Below are 7,525 nucleotides of genomic sequence, written 5' to 3' on the forward strand. Positions count from 1 at the left end.
ATTTTCATTATAGACACATATTACCAGATTTTCTTTCCTTTTTTTTTTTTTTTTGGGGGGGCACTCTTTAAATATTTTATATATAATCTATTGATATATGTATTATGACATAGTAATTGACAGTTTAATTACAACTGGGTGCATTAGTATTGCCAGCTCAACACTTGACCACGTGAAAAAATGTGTATAAATGTATCAGCGGGGATATTTGATGTTCCTCAGATTGCGGGTTAACACAACCCTATGAGACATTCATAATCCCCAGCTAAATTTAATGTGCAAGTGATACAAATCAAAAAAATTAAATAATAAAAATAAAAACGAATTTTTTTTATATTTTTCTAATGCAATTAAAAAGCTTGACGAAATCTTAACATGATTATGCTTTTTCTGATGGGGTACCTATGTTCATGACCCTCTTAAATAGAGACATTCATATAGTCATGTATGGGGATACCCTAAGGATCGAGATGAGGTAAAGATAGAGATAAATGCAGCTCAGATAACAGTGGAACCAGTAACAACGAAGGAAATTATAGAAGAGATCCATACAAAGACCAATCCTCAGGAGGCTTATGGCGACAGGGCACGATATCGACAACCAGGAAGACGAGGCGGAGCAAGAAGAAACCGCGAAAAAATGGATTGGATTTATCAGCGAACATCGAAGTACCCCTCCAGGGACAAGAAACATTAAACACTTTTAAGCTCATAAACCTCACAGATAGAGAATTAACACAACATCAAATTAATGTCCTGGAGAAGGGTTTATCTTTTTCACCATCCATTTCCTTCAGTTGATTCCAGTGGGAGAGAGACCTAAAACTATTTGGGAGAAAAGTCCTCCTAAAAAAGTTCTTTATGAATAAAGATGACTCACCAACTTTGAATACTTCTACATCACAAGAAAATACTAACATGGGACTCGACGTCTTTGATACTCAAGACCTAGAAGCCATAAACATTTTGGAGGAACTTGACCTAGAATCAGAGGATAACACAAGTGAAATGACCGGCACTATAGGAAGACCTCTTTGTCATAAGAAATCCAACTTCTTCCCTCAGGACCACAACTGCCCCCAAGTCAGAATTTTTCAAGAGCTAGTCTCCAGAGACTTGGATCAACTACAAGGAGCAATTAAGAAGAAGAAGATGTACGGATGTAGTAACCTCTTGAAGGACGAAAAAAATGCTCTCAAGGAAATCAGAGAGTGGGACGGAACACAAATAAAACCATCTGATAAGGGTGGGAATGTTGTTCTGTGGCCGACAACTATGTACTTGAAGGAAGCTAACAGACAGCTAGAAGACGTCAGGTGTTATAAACGACTGTTATTCAATCCAACTGAGAATTACAACACAATTCTGAACAGAATTCTCGAAAAAGCTCTAAGAACTGGAGTAATATTAAAACAAGAATATGAATATCTAAAAATTGAACATCCTAAAACACCGACCTTCTACCTTCTGCCGAAGGTCCACAAGAATCTTTTGGAGCCACCCGGACGACCAATTGTCTCCGGGATAGGAGGAATATCAGAACATCCGAGTATCTTTGTGGACCTACACTTGCGGCATCATGTCTTGGGGCTACCTTCCTACATCCAGGATACTTCTGACATGCTCCGTAAGCTCAATGATATCAAGCTAGAGGAACACCACATACTAGCAACATTAGATGTGGAGTCCTTATATACTAGCATAGAGCACAAACTCGGTCTAAGAGCTGTAAAGTATTTCCTACAAATGGAAGGACATACAGAATTCCATTCCTTTTTAGTTGAACTCCTGGAATTCATTTTATCCCGAAATTATTTCACCTTCGGAGACAAGTATTTCTTGCAGACTAGGGGCACTGCAATGGGGGCGGCATGTGCCCCTACGTATGCCAATATCTTCTTAGGGTGGTGGGAGAAGGAGTCAGTCTTTAATGATGAAAACAGTCTATATACGGACCATGTTATAGCATGGTGGAGGTATATAGACGACGTCCTGCTAATTTGGGAAGGGGACCAAGAAAAATTACTACTTTTCATTGATAAACTCAATCACAATGACTTGAACATCAAGCTTACCCACCATATTAGCAAGGAATCGGTACCTTTCCTGGATCTGAAGATTTGTAAACATCAAGATGGCAATCTTCATACACAACTGTATAGAAAGGAGACCGCAACCAATTCTATCCTTCATCAAACTAGTGCTCACTTTCCACCTACCGTACAAAACCTCCCTAGGGGAGAATTCCTCAGGTTGAGGAGAAATTGTTCGGACAAGAAGATATTTGAGATACAGGCACAGGAATTAACAGAAAGACTGATGGAAAGAGGCTACAGCAAAAGATCGATTAAACGAGCCCGAAAAGAAGTAGCTGGTACTAGGAGAGAAACATTGATCTTCAGTAAGAAGAAGAAGGAAAATGCGTGGGCAAATATTGCAATGAATGGAGACAAATTCAATCAATAATCCAAAAACATTGGCCGGTCCTTCTTCTTGATGAAGACCTAAGCAAACTTCTAGATCCCAAAGTCGCAATGAGCTGGCGACGATCACCAAATTTAAGGGATCAATTAGTACACAGTCATTTCCTTGCAAAACCATTAAAAACTGAGAAAACGGTAGGATCTTTCCCATGTGGAAACTGTAAGGCCTGTCAATTCATGTGTAAAAAAGATCAAATACAGGACAGGTATGGCAACATCATAAGAATCCGCAACTTTATCAATTGTAACTCAACAGGAGTCATATATTGCATTGAATGCCAATGTAATAAAAGATATGTTGGGATGACCACCAGGGCCCTAAAACAGAGAGTTCTCGAACATGTGGGTACAGTGAGAAATGCAACATCAGATCTTACTAAATTCAAAAAATTGACATCAGTGGCACGCCATTTCCATCATGTACATAACAACTCATTTACAGGCACAAAAGTATTCGGCCTGGAGAAGGTGAAGTTAGGTATCAGAGGCGGGGACCTACAGAGAACCCTATTACAGAGAGAAAGTGAATGGACATTCAGGTTGAATGCATTGACTCCACAAGGCCTAAATGAATACATAAACTATCAGGTTTTCATCTGAGGCCAGAATTACAATGTAGAGGGACCATTTTCCGGATCATAAGAACATCAGACTACTGAGTACCTCAAAAAACATACAAACATCAATATCCTCTTCTCAACTCTAGATCTACTCTTTCTTATTATTACTGGTATTATCATTATTTTTCATCATTTCCCTTACTCCTCGCTTCCTCATTTTGTCCCCTCCCCTCTCTGTCTTCCTGCTGGCATAACCGATACCCATTCCAGAAAATTATAATCAAAGCTAGGAATAATGCCAATCAACTCAAGATAGTGATTGGAGCTAGGACACCCATATCTTCCTTATCTATATGTAGGAAATATCTAGCATGTCACATAAGACATGGTCACAAGAAACAAATATGCATAAACAATTTGGTAGTAAAATAACATTAATATATAAAAACTAAAAGGAATTTATGGTCATAAGATAGAATTTCCTCTTGCTTAAATTCAATATATATTTTTTTCACTTATTTTTCACACTTTTTCAGTATTTAAAGTTTTTTTACACTTCAATTATTTATTTATTTTGTTTGCACAACACTTACTCAATTCATCCATATGATCACATAATTGGGACATAAAAATCTCAATTAGGTAAGAACTAATATATATCCACTTATACGAATATGCAAGAGCTAATACTTCTACTTAGCTACAAATATCACTTACTTTATATATTTTCTTTAATATCACAATCAAGGGTGTATTTTCTGTCCTCTTATCTAGTATTCACTGATTCACAGGCACAAATATATCTCACTAGTAAAATTATTCAACAAAATATATATACAAAAAATTCTCCTACATTTTATAATTATCATTTTCATATTTATTTTTACTCTCATATTTATTTAATTTTATTTTTAACTTTATACTTATTATTTTTATATTTATTTTCACTATCTTCATACTTCAAAAAAATCCTTTTAAAAAAACTTTCTTATTTTCATAAATAGAACTATCTATTTCAAGAGGAATAACTCAAATATTTCCAGAATGAGTACAGAATTATCTGATAGCTATATGGCCATATAACTATATTAATGGTTAGAAATAAGCTATAATATAACATAGCAAGAATATACGCCATTATCCATTCAGTGTAAAGTAGATATTAGCTTACATATAGACCGGTGGGGATAATGTTATTTTCTTAAATAGGCAGAGACTACAAAACCACAACTGTTTGTTAATAATCGTGGAGGTAACTAAGCAACGTCTCCAGGGGAAGACGCTTAGGCACGTGGGGACGCAGGGGAGCTTAGAATTAGAGAACGTCATTACATCTCTCAATCACACTTACGTACATAGGAAGTAGGGAAACAGCGAGTCGGTCCCACGTGGGGGAGGCAGCCAGAGGAATAACCACCCAATCAGGAGGAACGCGATCTCCTGCGTCACAGATGAAGCGCCAACATAGCGCTATAAAATACAGTCCAGCGGCAACAATACCACGTGGGTGAACAAGCCTCAGTATTCAAGGCGAAACGCGCGTCCATCACGCATATGCTTAAACTCTGATGGGACCTAACACATGGATTGGGACAGAGGAGACCACATAACAGGGTCATGGAAAGGCTAAGTGAATCTCTTCATGTGCAGAATGTGTAAAATGTTTCATTGAAATTGGCAACTTCGTTTTTAGATAGATTGTATCTGTGTTTGGATATTTCAGGCTAGCATAACTGAGCCGCCAACATCCAGTTTGTATGCAAAAATGTTTCTTTAATTCTCATACTGCATTGATACATTTTTTGGTGGTATCTTTCTATTTGATCTGGCAACATTATTTCCAAATAGATGGAATGTCTATCTACGTACTCTAGGTTTGTGTTCTCAAGCCATCAATGTGTAGCATATATATATGTGATTTTGTGAACAGAGCTACCTAAAAATTTTTCTGGTATAAGCAGTATATCTCTGCCGATTTGGCAACAGTGTTTTCCAAATATATATAAACAAATGCCTGTGTATTTTAGGCCTGCATACACATTGAGCGATTTTTTTGTAAGATATACTCATATATAGAATTTTAGAAATCAATTAGACCAGTTGAATAGGCAGTACATCCTTGCTGACTTGGCAAACTCCTCCTCCTAATATATGCAAATACTGTCTGTGTATTCCAGGCGTGTATGATCTACTCGCCAATACCTAGTGTACACACTGAGCAAATTTTGAGGAGAAGGTGAGATTGCATGGTTGGAAAGCATATACACAAAATAAGAGAACGTTTTTCAAATTGCTGCCAGCCTATTTCTTTTGGAAATACTAGGGAGATACTACTGATACTATCTGAAAGCAAAAAGTTTGTCATAAATCACGATATTGTCGAAACTTGCACATCTTAATTAGAGATCACCAGAATAGTTAGCCTTTGTAGAGAATATTTGGTAATTAGATTCAAGGGGACAAAGTCCTTTGTATTTATGGAGAATATTAATTAAACCCAGCATAATAACACTGTCCTCTTTCCTCTCGTCAAATTAGGGGACTCTCATTGCTGCCGGTCCCAGAGAAAGTACCCTTGCACTGGATTAACTAACAGGGGTGCCACTGGGCTCTGTCAGCAACAGCAGATCCCCATATCTTTCTTCACTCATCCAATAGAGACCCCGTTAATTGGAGGTAAACCTCTCAGTTCCGTTCACTGTCCTTCGGACACACGGCTGAGTATAAAAGGTCCACCAAGGGAAATCTATCGGTGAGCTGCATTTATCTCTATCTTTACCTCATCTCGATCCTTAGGGTATCCCCATACATGACTATATGAATGTCTCTATTTAAGAGGGTCATGAACATAGGTACCCCATCAGAAAAAGCATAAGCATGTTAAGATTTCGTCAAGCTTTTTAATTGCATTAGAAAAATATAAAAAAAATCGTTTTTATTTTTATTATTAAATTTTTTTGATTTGTATCACTTGCACATTAAATTCAGCTGGGGATTATGAATGTCTCATAGGGTTGTGTTAACCCGCAATCTGAGGAACATCAAATATCCCCGCTGATACATTTATTCACATTTTTTCACGTGGTCAAGTGTTGAGCTGGCAATACTAATGCACCCAGTTGTAATTAAACTGTCAATTACTATGTCATAATACATATATCAATAGATTATATATAAAATATTTAAAGAGTGCCCCAAAAAGAGAGTCATCTTTTCTCTTTGTTTTTGTGTACAGTATACCTATGACTCTTGGGAGCACCACCAATTAATAATATATACATTTGTGTATGATAAATGAATCTATACATTGGTTTCAAATCGTTACAGTAAGAATTTTAGTCAGTGCATGAATTTCCTTTCCCTTCCCCCCCTCCCCCCTCTCTTTCCCTTGTGAACAGATTTTCTTTCAACCAGCCAGACTGGAAAATACTTAAAACTTAGCTTGGTACTTGTGACTTATCTGGGCGCCCGATTTTCTTCATCGCACCTAAAAATCGCGTCAAATCGCATCGCATACAATCAGATTGCATGCGATGCGATTTGACGCGATTTGACGCGATTTTAATATGTGAAGGCACCCAGATGCCTGTTTCATATGTGAAATGGCCCCCCAGACCCCATTTTTAATTGTATACCCACCCTGATGGCTAAATGCCCCCCATTGTTAACAACACCCCACTATCAACGCCAACCCAAAGCATGGCGAGTGGTGGCGGTACGCGTCCTCCAACCTTTTCATACCCCCACTATCCACGTCGGCGTGGAGATAATTTTATATAGTGTGGCGAGCGCAGCGAGCCACCGAGCCCGAAGCGTGGCGAATGGACGCGGATACCTGTGAAGCCCGCGAGGGGACGCGAATAGCTGTGAAGGTATCCATGTCTGCTCGCCACGCTTCGGGCTCAGTAGCTCGCTGCGCTCGCCACACTATATAACATAAACTCCACGCCGATGTGGATAGTGGGGGTATGAAAAGGTCGGAGGACGCGTACCACCGCCCCTCGCGGGCTCGCTGCGCTTGCCATGCTTCGGGTTGGCGTTGATAGTGGGGTGGCTTTAACAATGGGGGTCATTTAGCCATCAGGGTGGGTATACAATTAAAAATGGGGTCTGGGGGGCCATTTCATATATGAAACAGGCATCTGGGTGCCTGTACATATTAAAATCTCATCAAATCGCATCGCATGCAATACAATAGCATACAATGCAACACGATTTTCTCTTCAAGGGAATTTCAAGGGAAATCGCGTCAAATCGCATCAAATCGCATGCTTAGGGTACTGGCATACAATTACAACATCGGGCGCCCAGATAAGTCACAAGTACCCTTAGCTTTTAATATTTAGGTAATATAAAAAAAAGGGGGGTAGATTTCACAAAAATACAAACCAGACAAAAAAACAAACATACATATATTAAAATGTGCTGTTTACCTTACTATTTAATGTGACTGATATTTGGTTATATGTCACTTAGAGAGTA

Source organism: Crinia signifera, chromosome 5 (genome assembly GCF_055691185.1).
Source record: "Crinia signifera chromosome 5, ASM5569118v1, whole genome shotgun sequence".
Lineage (NCBI taxonomy): Eukaryota > Metazoa > Chordata > Amphibia > Anura > Myobatrachidae > Crinia > Crinia signifera.